At 38.8% G+C, this 14,110-nt stretch overlaps 1 pseudogene; it reads right to left on the minus strand.

Moving 5' to 3' along the window:
- Window positions 1–2,895: 2,895 nt before the first annotated feature.
- Window positions 2,896–5,276, minus strand: LOC136388344 (lipoamide acyltransferase component of branched-chain alpha-keto acid dehydrogenase complex, mitochondrial pseudogene; annotated as a pseudogene).
- Window positions 5,277–14,110: the final 8,834 nt, after the last annotated feature.

Here is a 14,110-nt window from a genome sequence, read left to right on the forward strand (position 1 = left end):
TACAGTCACCTTCAATTCAACATTTTAAAAATGCAGTTCTCCATATGGGCTCAAACTGTTTCTACTGCTGCCTTTTAGACTGCTCACAAAAATTAGGGGCTATTTTATCACTTCATATTCATTTTGAAATATCCCCTAATTTTTGTGAGTAGTATATGCAGTGTGTCCGTAAAGTCATGGTGCACTTTTGACCGGTCACAGGAAAGCAACAAAAGACAATAGAAATGTAAAATCTGCACCAAATAGAGGGAAAACTCTCCCAGTTTCATACCTATTTAGTGCAGTTCAATGTGGGCTCATGCATAGATTTTTTAGGGCTCCTTAGGTAGCTATCCTGTATAGCCTCTACAGACTCGTCACTAACTGATGGCCTACCAGAACGGGGTTTCTCCACCAAACTACCGGTTTCCTTCACTGCTTATCCCACTGAGTAATGTTATTCCTATGTGGTGACGCTTCGTTATAAACTCACTGATATTCATGGTGCACTTTGGTCATAGATTCTAATTTATCGAGCCACAGAACACACTGAACTTTCCTCTCTACCGTCCACATCTCGACTGGCATGGCCATAGGCTGCTCCGCTGTATACACGGTGTTACGTCATCATCTGCGCATGCGCACATGCTGCCACATCATCCTACAGAAACTGGGAGGGTTTTCCTTTTATTTGGTACAGATTTCACATTTCTATTGTCTTTTGTTGCTTTCCTGTGACCGGTCAAAAGTGCACCATGACTTTACGGACAAACTGTATATCAACATCACCAGCGGCAAAAACCTGGGGGTCAACCTGTTTCCCCTTACATAGTAAATATCTAATATCTTTTTATTTTTAAGGCTTGGGGGTTGCTTTTTTTTCTGCTAAAAATCTTTTCCTTTTAGGAATTTTTACTTATCTGGTGGGGCATGCACTCATGGAGGATGTGTGACCCAAGCTGATCCATCTAAGTACCTCATCTTCCAGAACACAGCTGTGGTCTAGGGACAGGTGTATGATCAAGCAGAACCCATTGGAGTCCTTCCCAACAACCTGAAAGGAAAGGATCTTTTTCCTGCTAAGTTTTCAAGTAGTAAGGGCCCTATAAACCTGACTCTGCTGAGCAAAATAAGGGAAGGGGGGTAGGTGATGTGCTGTTCTGAAATGGGCTGATTGATGTTCACCCCAAAGAAAGCAGGGGCAAGGTGCGCAGCAAGATGATGGCATCATTTCTACCACTTGATCCAGCCAAGAAGTTCAAAGACATGTACACTAGCACACACACACACCTGTTTTTTATAGATTTTTTGGACAGCTACCACTGACCTAACAAGTATTTTGTCTTTCACCACTTTTGCAAGCCTGTGTCTGAACGTAGAGAATTTCCTTGTCTGTCCTACGTGGAGACTAATACATCCAGAAGCAATGGAAGCTAGTGGTGTTGCTGTTCTTCCTTAAGGAAAGTAAGAAGACTTTTGTGGTTCTCAGATCTTGGCCCTTTCTGAAAGATACAGAATAAGCCTTTATGTTTTGGATCGTAGTAAAGGCACTGGGAACTTTAGATCTCTTTACTTGTAAAGTAGCTGATGGCCAAGCCTTTCCTGGGACTGGTTCTAGGAGAACAAGCTCTGTGCTCTTCTTGGATCTGGATATGGGGAAGGGTGGCTTATAGACAGTGCAGGGCCTGAAGAAGGGGGGCCAGACTCCAAGAAGCATGCCCAAACATGGTTAAGTGGTCAGTTTGCCAGATGTTGACTCTTTGAATAGGATCTTTGCAGTTATTGTGCTTCAGAAGAACCAACACAGATTTTTTTTGATAACCATGTGTGAAGGACATGTACTTCTTACATACCAAAAATTCTTCTCCTCCCCACTGTAATAACAACCTTAGTTTCATTAATAGTAAAATTTCCATTCTCTACAGTAATTCCATAGATGCTCATAAATGCTAATGGGCCACTGAAACCTGAGCAGTGTGACTTCTGTGGCACATTGGTTCCTCCAGACCCAGGACAAAGCAAGTGGCACGATAGTTATTTATCAAAGGAGGTTACGGCAATTTAGTAAATGCTATGAGACTGTGGACTTCTCCAAGGAAAGGGACTGTTCCTTCTTTGTAATCTGATCCAGAACAATGAATGGGTCACAATACCTACTCAGTAAATATCAGCAAACTGCATTTATTGCTTTTCCAGTCTCTGCCTACGCATACTTTTGTATATAGTAGTTGCAACTTTATGATAACAAATCATTTTGTATTCTTTGTATTGTTACAGTACAGTTTTAGTTAGAGCTGACAACTAGCTGGCTCAATCCTGAGAAAGAGAGGTTGGCGGTTGGGAGGGAGAGAATTGAAGTAAAAGGGGAACATGTTTCTTCTAGTTTAATATATGGCACAGAAAGTTTGATAAATATTTTTTCATGAAATTAGAATATAATCATTTCATATATTTTTCTTCTTCCTAATCAATGGCATAAAGTATCAGTTAAGTGAGAGAAGTAAACTCTAGAGGTTTGCTGTCCAGCATTACCTATAGTTGACACTACTGTATTGTACACTTTAACATTTGCTAAGACAGTAGAGCTCATGTTAAGCATTCTTTCAAAAACAAAAGAAAAGAGAGAGAGAGAAAACAACTGTCCCAAGAAAAAGAAATGTTAGCTCGTCTTTGGATTACTTTGGAGAAATAAAACTAAGCACTCTCAAAGTAAATATTTAATTTATTCTTCCTTTAAAGATGAGTGTTAGGTGCTTCAACCAAAGAATCACTCATTCATATTTATAATACAAAATATTTTAAAATTACTTCTTGTTTTATGATTTCATATATGAAGAAACACAATACACAGAGAAATCTTTTCATTCATTCTTTTGCACACATTTATTGTACACAGGCCAGACCCTGTGCTACACTTCAGGAACACCAAAGCAAATTGAGATAAATGGTGCTGAGCTGACCCCTGGAGCCCAGTTTCTGGAGGTGGTTCAGTTTCATGGTGATCTCAAACATGGAACAGATCTGAATGTTTTTCATATTAGGGACGATGACCCTTCTCAGTATCCATTGCTATTCCAATGTTAGGTGAAGTCTAGTATGTGACATTCTGGCTGTGCTCATCCACAGAAGCACTGAGAATAGGAAGCTGTAGTATGTAGTAGTCCCAAAGAAGCAGCCTTTATGAAGAAGGGCATAAAGGAGAGTTTATTTTTACAAGCAGAAACAATGTGTTTTAATTCTTCTCTTTGCTTAACCAGTTCAGTAAGGTCAACCTCATCACAATACCCAAAGTGAGGTGTCATCAAGGCTGCAGACAATGTCTTTTGATTATTGCTTCCTGAAAGCCTGCTGTGGGTTCTATTCTGTCTTTGCCTGTGAATACCAGAAGTTTTGATACTGGTGTAAAAATAGTTCTGTCTTTCAGTTTTGGTGCAGGAAGTATAATTTCAGCTTTTGGTAAAGGAAATAACATAGCATTTGTCTGCTTTTCCAAATAGTTGGAAGTATCTTTTTTAAATATTCTGCCTTGGCTCTGGCTGGGTTGCTCAGTGGTAGAGCATCAGCCAGGTGTATACATGTCCCAATTCGATTCCCGGTCAGGGCACACAGGGAAAGTGCCCATCTGCTTCCCTTTCCCCCTCTCGCTTCTCTCTCTCTCTCTCTCTCTCTCTCTCTCTCTCTCTCTCCCTTCCTGCAGCCATGACTGGATTAGATCGAAGTGGCCCTGGGCACTGAGGATGGCTCAATTGCCTCTACCTCAGGGGCCTTAAGAAGAGCTCAGTTGCTGAGCAACAGAGCAAAGCCCCAAATGGGCAGAGCATCGCCCCCTAGTGGGCTTGCCAGGTGTATCCCAGTCCTGGTGCATGTGAGAGTCTGTCTCTGTCTCCCCTTCTCTCACTGAATAAAAGTTATATTTTTCATTTTTATTCAGTGTATGTGTGTCCTTCATGGGAAACAGCAGGAGTATCAACATCTTCTGAATCTTTTAAAGCTTCTGTTTCCATGTCTACTAATGGCTTCCCCAGATAGGCAGTATCAAGATTATAATACAGTTTTTTATTGACTCTATCATAACTGTTGGTAGTAACAGAAGCTTTATCACTTTGAAATTCACAGATGCTAGCAAACTGAGACACTGTATCTCCTTCTTTTATATACCATTCATTAGCAGTTACTTCTCTAGTGTCTCTCCAATGTCAGAGAGTTTAAATTAAACAAACTGTCCCTGTTGAGTAGCCTTTGTTTTAAGCAATTGATGTGGATGACTGGATTTGAATGAAGGATGACCAAAGAAACAGACATATTTTGACTTCAAGGCATGAGCATTATTACTACATGTTTGAAAGTAGCGAACACAAACCAGCCACTATGCATTTTGGCACCAGGTCCTCAGCACACATACTGCCTAAGACTTTCTTACTAGTTTTTTAATGAATACAGTTTTACAGAATTCTAGGTGCAATATATACATAATTTTATATTCTTTTGTTTTTATTCTTGTTGGTATCATTACAGTTTTTTAACTTTTAAGTTGTTTAAAATTACTTAAAATTGGCAGATTATAATTTATTTAGCAATTTTTTATTGCTGAACATTTTTATGTAAGGCAATAATCCCTAATAACTTTGTGTATAAACCTATGGTTATATAGAAACATGGAACATATTTCTATAAATAAAATTGCTATCTGGATGTGTTGGTTATATATGTCATAGCTTGCTACATAATAAATTACCCTAAAATTTAGCAGTTTAAAATGACAAACTCATAAAAAAAAAACAAAAACATATCTCACAATTTCTTTTTTTTTTTTTTTTTGTATTTTTCTGAAGCTGGAAACGGGGAGAGATAGTCAGACAGACTCCCGCATGCGCCCGACCGGGATCCACCCGGCACGCCCACCAGGGGGCGACACTCTGCCCACCAGGGGGCAATGCTCTGCCCCTCCGGGGCGTCGCTCTGCCTCGACCAGAGCCACTCTAGCGCCTGGGGCAGAGGCCAAGGAGCCATCCCCAGCGCCCGGGCCATCTTTGCTCCAATGGAGCCTTGGCTGCGGGAGAGGAAGAGAGAGACAGAGAGGAAGGAGGGGGAGGGTAGAGAAGCAAATGGGCGCTTCTCCTATGTGCCCTGGCCGGGAATCGAACCCGGGTCCCCCACACGCCAGGCTGATGCTCACAATTTCTAAGTAACTTAGATGGATGGTTCTGGCTCAGGGTTTCTCATGAAGTATTAGTCCTTCTCTCACTGGGGCCACAATCATCTTGGGGTTTGACTGGAACTGGAGAATCTGACTCCATGATGGCCCACTCACATGGCTGTTGGCAAGACTCAGTTTCTTGTGTGCTGTTGGATGGAGGGCCTCTGGTCCTTGTTGGCTATTGGTCAGAGCTCTCAGCTCCTTACCACATGGGCCTCTCTATGGAGCAGCTCCCAGTGTAACAGCTGGAGTCCCCAGAGCAAGTGATTCAAGAAAAAGTGAAAAACAGAACAATCAAGATGGAAGTTACAGTACCTTTTAAAGACATAGTCTCCAAAGTCACATATTGTCACTTTTTTTTCATTCTATTTGTTAGAAGCAAGTCATTAAGTCCAGCCCACATTTGAAGGGAAGAAAATTGGGCTCTAGTTTTGAAGAGAAAGGCACCTTAATGAATTTATGGACATATTTTTATTTTTATTTTTTTTATTATTCCATGCATTTTATACTTAAATAAGAACAATAAAAGAGAGGTGCACAAAACTAGATTATAAGAAAGTTTTAAAATATTAATAAAAATATTAAGTAATACCTAACAAAAATAATAATAAGACTTATTTAAAATATTCCCATATTGCTTCTTTCATCATTTTTTTATTTTTAATCTTTTTTATTTAATTTATTGTGTTTACATACATTCTAGTGTTGCCCCACTTGCATTCCCCTTTCCCTCGTATTCCCCTCAACATCTCCCTAGCCCCCAGTTGAACAGCTTCCTCCCAGCTTTCTTCAGGTTTAAGTCCATTCCTCAGTTCACATTGTTCTTTGGATTCCTCAAATGAGTGAGGTCATATGATATATTTCTTTCTCTGCCTGGCTTATTTCAATTAACATAATAGTTTCCAGGTTCATCCATGTTGTTGCAAAAGGTAATATTTCCTTCTTTTTCAAGTTCCTAGTATTCCATTGTGTATATGTACCACTGCTTTTTTTTTTTTTTAACATTTTTTAAAATTTTTATTTATTTATTTTATTTTTTTACAGAGACAGTGAGTCAGAGAGAGGGATAGACAGGGACAAGCAGACAGGAACAGAGAGAGATGAGAAGCATCAATCATTAGTTTTTCATTGAGCGTTGCCAACACCTTAGTTGTTCATTGATTGCTTTCTCATATGTGCCTTGACTGCGAGCCTTCAGCAGACCAAGTAACCCCTTGCTGGAGCCAGCGAACTTGGGTTCAAGCTGGTGGGCTTTTTCCTCAAACCAGATGAGCCTGCACTCAAGCTGGCGACCTCAGGGTCTCGAACCCAGGTCTTCTGCATCCCAGTCTGATGCTCTATCCACTGCGCCACCGACTGGTCAGGATGTACCACTGCTTTTTAATCCATTCATCCACTAACAGACACTTGGGCTATTTCCAGATCTTCGCTATTGTGAACAATGCTGCCATAAACATGGGGGTGCATTTCTTTTTTTGAATCAGCGATATGGTGTTCTTGGGATATATTCCTAAAAGTGGGATGGCTGGGTCAAAAGACAGTTCCATTTGTAATTTTTTGAGGAATCTCCATACTGTTTTCCACAGTGGTTGCACCAGTCTGCATTCCCACCAACAGTGCAGGAGGGTTCCCTTTTCTCCACATCAGGGGTCCCCAAACTTTTTACACAGGGGGCCAGTTCACTGTCTCTCAGACCATTGGAGGGCCAGATTATAAAAAAAAACTATGAACAAATCCCTAGAAACACTGCACATATCTAATTTTAAAGTAAAAAAAAAACAAAATGGAAACAAATACAATATTTAAAATAAAGAACAAGTAAATTTAAATCAACAAACTAACCAGTATTTCAATGGGAACTATGGGCCTGCTTTTGGCTAATAAGATGGTCATTGTCCGGTTTTATATTTGTCACTGCTAGCCGTAACAAGTGATATGACATGCTTCCAGATCAGTGACGCGTGCGTCCCGCATCACCGGAATTAGTACTGTACGTGAGCGACACCACGCTTTGCGCATCCTGTGCTCCTCTCACTGACCACCAATGAAAGAGGTACCTCTTCTGGAAGTGCACTGGGGGCCAGATAAAAATGGCCTCAGGGGGCCGCATGCGGCCCACGGGCCATAGTTTGGGGATCCCTGCTTCACATACACACAAGCACCTATCGTGTGTCGTTTTGTTAATGAGTGCCATTCTGACTCATTGTCAGAATGAGGTGGTATCTCATTGTGGTTTTAATTTCCATTTCTCTAATGATTAGTGATGTTGAACATTTTTTCAACTGTCTATTGGCCATCTGTATGTCCTCTTTGGAGAAGTGTCTATTCATTTCTTTTGCCCATTTTTTGATTGGATTTTTTGTCTGTCTGGTGTTGAGTTTTACAAGTTCATTATAAATTTTGGTTATTAACCCCTTATCAGATGAATTCTCGAATATGTTCTCTCATTGTGTGGTTTGTCTTTTTATTCTGTTCATATCGTCTTTAGTTGTGCAAAAGCTTTTTAGTTTGATATAGTCCCCTTTGTTTATTTTGTCTTTTATTTCACTTGCCTGTGGGGATAAATCAGCAAATATATTGCTGCAAGAGATGTCGGAGAGCTTGTCGCCTATGTTTTCTTCTAAGATGGTTATGGTTTCATGACTTACTTTTAAGTCTTTTATCCATTTTGAGTTTATTTTTGTGAATGGTGTAAGTTGGTGGTCTAGTTTCACTTTTTTGCAGGTAGCTGTCCAATTTTCCCAACACCAATTGTTAAAGAGACTGTCTTTACTCTATTGTATGCTCTTTCCTCCTTTGTCAAATATCAATTGTCCATAAAGGTGTGGGTTTATTTCTGGTTCTCTGTTTTGTTTCATTGATCTGTATGCCTGTTCTTATGCCAGTACCGAGCTGTTTTGAGTACAATGACCTTGTAGTATCACTTGATATCAGGAAGTGCGATACACCCACTTTACTCTTCTTTTGCAAGGTTTCTGAAACTATTCATGTTCTTTTTTGGTTCCATATGAATTTTTGGAATATTTGTTTTATATGTTTGAAGTATGTCATTGGTATTTTAATAGGAATTGCATTGAATTTATAAATTTCTTTGGGTAGTATAAACATTTTGATGAAGTTTATTCTTCCTGACAATGAGCATGGTACATGCTTCCACTTGTTTGTATCTTCCTTGATTTCTTTTATCAATATTTTGTAATTTTCTGTGTACAAGTCTTTAACCTCCTTGGTTAAATTTATTCCTAGGTACTTTATTTCTTTTGGTTGCAATAGTGGAGGAGATTGTTTCCTTAATTTCTCTTTCTGACAGTTCATTGTTGATGTATAAAAATGCCTCTGATTTCTGTGTATTAATTTTATACCCTGCCACCTTGCTGAATTCAGTTATCAGGTCCAGTAGCATTTTGACTGAGACTTTTGGGTTTTCTATATACAGTATCATATCATCTGAAAATAATGATAGTTTTACTTCTTCTTTTCCAATTTGGATGCCTTTTATTTCTTTTTCTTGTCCAATTGCTGTAGCTAGGACTTCTAGTACAATGTTGAATAAGAGTGGTGAAAGGGGACACCCCTGCCTTGTTCCTGATCTTAAGGAAATTGCTTTAAATTTTTGCCCATTAATTATGATGTTGGTTGTGGGGTTTTCATAGATGGCCTTTATCATGTTGAGGTATGTTCCCTGTATTCCCAGTTTGCTGAGAGTTTTGATCATGAATCAGTGCTGGATTTTTATCAAATGCTTTTTCTGCATCTATTGAAATTATCATGTTTTTTTTCTCCTTCCTTTTGTTTATGTGATGAATCACATTGATTGATTTACAAATATAGTAGCAGCCTTGCCTCCCAGAATAAATCCCACTTGATTATGATGTATGATTTTTTTTTTCATGTATTGCTAGATCCAGTTTGCTAATATTTTGTTGAGGATTTTAGCATTTAAATTCATCAGGGAAATTGGCCTATAATTTTCTTTTTTTGTGTTGTCTTTGCCTGGTTTTGGAATCAGAATTATACTCGCCTCATAAAAGGAGCTTGGAAGTCTTTCTTCCTCTTGAACTTTTTGAAATAGGTTGAGAAGGATAGGAGTTAGTTCTGTGAATCTTTGGTAGAATTCACCAGTGAAGCCATCTGGCCCAGGGCTTTTGTTTGTTGGGAGTTTTTTTGATAACTGTTTCGATCTCATTTGGTGTAATTAGTCTGTTTAGGTTTTCTGATTCTTCCAGATTGATTTTGAATGATTATATGTTTCAAGGAATTTGTCCATTTCACCTAGGTTTTTAATTTTTTTGGCATACAGTTCTTCATAGTATATTCACAGTATTTTGTATTTCTGTTGTGTCAGTTGTTATTTCTTCACTCTCATTTCTAATTTTATTTATTTGAGACCTCTCTCTTTCTTTCTTGGTGAATCTGGTTAATGGTTCATCGATCTTGTTTACCCTTTCATAGAACCAGCTCTTGGTTTCATTGATCTGCTGTATTGTTTCTTTAGCCTCTATGTCATTTATTTCTGTTCTGATCTTTATTATTTTTTTCCTTCTACTACCTTTGGGTTTTACTTGCTGTTCCTTTGCTAGTACTTTTAGATGCGGGATTAAGTTGTTTATTTGAATTTTTTCTAGCTTTATAAGGCATGCCTGTAGTGCTATCACCTTCCCTCTCAGTACTGCTTTTGCTATGTCCCATAAATTTTGAGTTCTTGTATGCTTGTTATCATTTATTTCTAGGAATTTTTAAATTTCTTCATTGATTTCATTGTTAACCCATTCATTATTTAATATCAGGCTATTTAATATCCATGTGTTTGAGTATTTTTTAGTTTTTCTGTTGTGGTTCATTTCTAGTTTCATACCATTGTGATTAGAGAAAATGCTTGATATGATTGCAATCTTCTTAAATTTGTTGAGACCTCTTTTGTCCCCAACATGTGGTCTATCCTAGAGAATGTACTATGAGCACTTGAAAAGAATGTATATTCTGAAGATTTAGGGTGAAAGGGTCTGAAGATATCTATTAAATCCAGTTGATCTAGTGTGTCCTTCAAGTCTGCTGTTTCTTTGTTAATTTTCTTTCTTGTGGCTCTATCTAGTGATGTCAGTGGGGTTCTGAAATCCCCTACTATTATAATATTGCTGTTGATCTCACCCTTTATATCCATCAAGGTCTGCTTTATATATTTAGGTGCTCCTATATTACGTGTGTAGATATTTATAATGGTTTTATCTTCCTGTTGGGTTGTTCCCTTTATCATTATGTAGTGACCTTTTTTTTATCTCTTATTATACACTTTGTTTTAAAGTCCCTTTTGTCTGATATAAGTATTGCCACCCCAGCTTTCTTTTTATTTTCATTTGCATGAAATATTTTTTCCATCCTTTTACTTTTAATCTATGTGTATCTTTTGTTTTGAGATGTGTCTCTTGTAGACAGCATATGTATGGGTCCTGTTTTCTTATCCACACAGGTACCCTATGTCTTTTGATTGGATCATTTAATCCATTTACATTTAAGGTTATTATTGATATGTAGTTGTTTATAGCCATTTTATTCTTTAACGCAGGGGTTGGGAACCTATGGCTTACGAGCCAGATGTGGCTCTTTTGATGGCTGCATCTAGCTCGCAGACAAATCTTTAATAAAAAAGAATAACGTTAAAATATAAAACATTCTCATGTATTACAATTCATTCATTTCCTACCGCTCATGTACATGGTTGCTGGTGGCTGGAGCGAATCACAGCTGTCCTCTGGGACAACACCAAATTTTTACTGGATAATGCATAATATACATGGGTTGTTGTATGGCTCTCACGAAATTACAATTTAAAATATGTGGCATTCATGGCTCTCTCAACCAAAATGGTTCCCAACCCCTGCTTTAAAGCTATCTTCCTCTTTTACTATATTCTTTTCCCCCTCTATTCTGTTTACAACAGGTCCCTTAATATTTCTTGCACCATTGGTTTGGCTGTAATGAATTCCTTGAGTTTTTTTTTTTAGGAAGCTTTTTATTTCTCCTTCAATTTTAAACAATAGCCTTGCTGGCTATTGTGAACAATGCTGCAATAAACATGGGGATGCATATCTTCTTTTGAATCAGTGATCTGCTATTCTTTTTTTTTATTTTTACATTTTTTCCTTTTATTAACTTTACTAGGGTGACATCAATAAATCAGGGTACATATGTTCAAAGAAAACATGTCCAGGTTATCTTGTCAATCAATAATATCGCATACCCATCACCCAAAGTCAGATTGTCCTCCATTACCTTCTATCTAGTTTTCTTTGTGCCCCTCCCCCTCCCCCTTTTCCTCTCCCTCCCCCCATAACCACCACACTCTTATCAATGTCTCTTAGTCTCGCTTTTATATCCCACCTACATATGGAATAATGCAGTTCTTGTTTTTTTCTGATTTACTTATTTCACTTCGTATAATGTTATCAAGATCCCACCATTTTGCTGTAAATGATCTGATGTCATCATTTCTTATGGCTGAATAGTATTCCATAGTGTATATGTGCCACATCTTCTTTATTCAGTCATCTATTGATGGGCTTTTTGGTTGTTTCCATGTCCTGGCCACTGTGAACAATGCTGCAATGAACATGGGGCTGCATGTGTCTTTATGTGTCAAAGTTTCTGAGTTTTGGGGATATGTACCCAGTAGAGGGATTGCTGGGTCATATGGTAGTTCTATTTTCAGTTTTTTTGAGGAACCACCATACTTTCTTCCATAATGGTTGTACTACTTTACATTCCCACCAACAGTGGATGAGGGTTCCTTTTTCTCCACAGCCTTTCCAACATTTGCTATTACCTGTCTTGCTAATAATAGCTAATCGAACAGGAGTGAGGTGGTATCTCATTGCAGTTTTGATTTGCATTTCTCTAATAACTAAAGAAGATGAGCATCTTTTCATATATCTGTTGGTCATTTGTATTTCTTCCTGGGAGTAGAGTCTGTTCATGTCCTCTTCCCATTTTTTTATTGGATTGTTTGTTTGTTTGTTGTTGAGTTTTGTGAGTTCTTTGTATATTTTGGATATTAAGCCCTTATCTGAGCTGTTGTTTGAAAATATCATTTTCCATTTAGTTGACTCTCTGTTTATTTTGTTGTCAGTTTCTCTCACTGAGCAAAAACTTCTTAGTCTGATGTAGTCCCATTCATTTATTTTTGCCTTCACTTCCCTTGTCTTTGGAGTCAAATTCATAAAATGCTCTTTAAGACCAAGGTCCATGAGTTTAGAACCTATGTCTTCTTCTATGTACTTTATTGTTTCATGTCTTATATTTAGATCTTTGATTCATTTTGAATTAATTTTAGTACAAGGGGACAAACTGTAGTCCAGTTTCGTTCTTTTGCATGTGGCTTTTCAATTTTCCCAGCACCATTTGTTGAAGAGGCTTTCTTTTCTCCATTGTGTGTTGTTGGCCCCTTTATCAAAAATTATTTGACCATAAATATGTGGTTTTATTTCTGGACTTTCTATACTGTTTCATTGGCCTGAGTGTCTATTTTTCTGCTAAACCATGCTGTTTTGATTGTCGTGGCTCTATTATATAATTTGAAGTCAGGTATTGTAATGCCCACAGCTTCATTCTTTTTCTTTAGGATTGTTTTGGCTATTTGGGGTTTTTTATATTTCCATATAAGTTTGATGATTTTTTTGTTCCATTTCCTTAAAAAGTGTCATTGAAATTTTGATGGGAATTGCATTAAATTTGTATATTGCTTTGGGTAATATGGCCATCTTGATTATATTTATTCTTCCTAACCAAGAACAAGAAACATTCTTTTATCTCATTGAATCTTTTTTGATTTCCCTTAACAATGGTTTGTAGTTTTTAGTATATAAGTCCTTTACATTCTTTGTTATGTTTATTCCTAGGTATTTTATTTTTTTTGTTGCAATCATGAAGGGGATTATTGTTTTGAGTTATTCTCAACTGTTTCATTGTTGGCATATAGAAAGGCTATGGACGTTTGTATGTTAATTTTGTATCCTGCGACCTTACTGTATTGGCTTATTGTTTCTAGTAATCTTTTTGTAGATTCTTTGGGGTTTTTGATGTATAACAGGGGTCCCCAAACTTTTTACACAGGGGGCCAGTTCACTGTCCCTCAGATCATTGGAGGGCCAGACTATAAAAAAAACTATGAACAAATCCCTATGCACACTGCACATACCTTATTTTAAAGTAAAAAAAAACAAAACCAGAACAAATACAATATTTAATTTTAATTTTTTTTTTTTTTTGTATTTTTCTGAAGCTGGAAATGGGGAGAGACAGTCAGACAGACTCCCACATGCGCCCGACCAGGATCCACCCGGCACGCCCACCAGGGGCGACGCTCTGCCCACCAGGGGCGATGCTCTGCCCCTCCGGGGCGTCGCTCTGCCGTGACCAGAGCCACTCTAGCACCTGGGGCAGAGGCCAAGGAACCATCCCCAGCGCCTGGGCCATCTTTGCTCCAATGGAGCCTTGGCTGCGGGAGGGGAAGAGAGAGACAGAGAGGAAGGGGGGGGGGTGGAGAAGCAAATGGGCGCTTCTCCTATGTGCCCTGGCCGGGAATCGAACCCAGGTCCCCTGCACGCCAGGCCGACGCTCTACCGCTGAGCCAACCGGCCAGGGCCCAAACACAATATATTTTTTTTTTTCTTTCTTTCATTTTTCTGAAGCTGGAAACAGGGAGAGACAGTCAAACAGACTCCCGCATGCGCCCGACCGGGATCCACCCGGCACGCCCACCAGGGGCGACGCTCTCCCCACCAGGGGGCGATGCTCTGCCCATCCTGGGCGTCGCCATGTTGCGACCAGAGCCACTCTAGCGCCTGAGGCAGAGGCCACAGAGCCATCCCCAGCGCCCGGGCCATCTTTGCTCCAATGGAGCCTTGGCTGCGGGAGGGGAAGAGAGAGACAGAGAGGAAA

Source organism: Saccopteryx leptura, chromosome 1 (genome assembly GCF_036850995.1).
Source record: "Saccopteryx leptura isolate mSacLep1 chromosome 1, mSacLep1_pri_phased_curated, whole genome shotgun sequence".
Classification (NCBI taxonomy): Eukaryota; Metazoa; Chordata; class Mammalia; order Chiroptera; family Emballonuridae; genus Saccopteryx; species Saccopteryx leptura.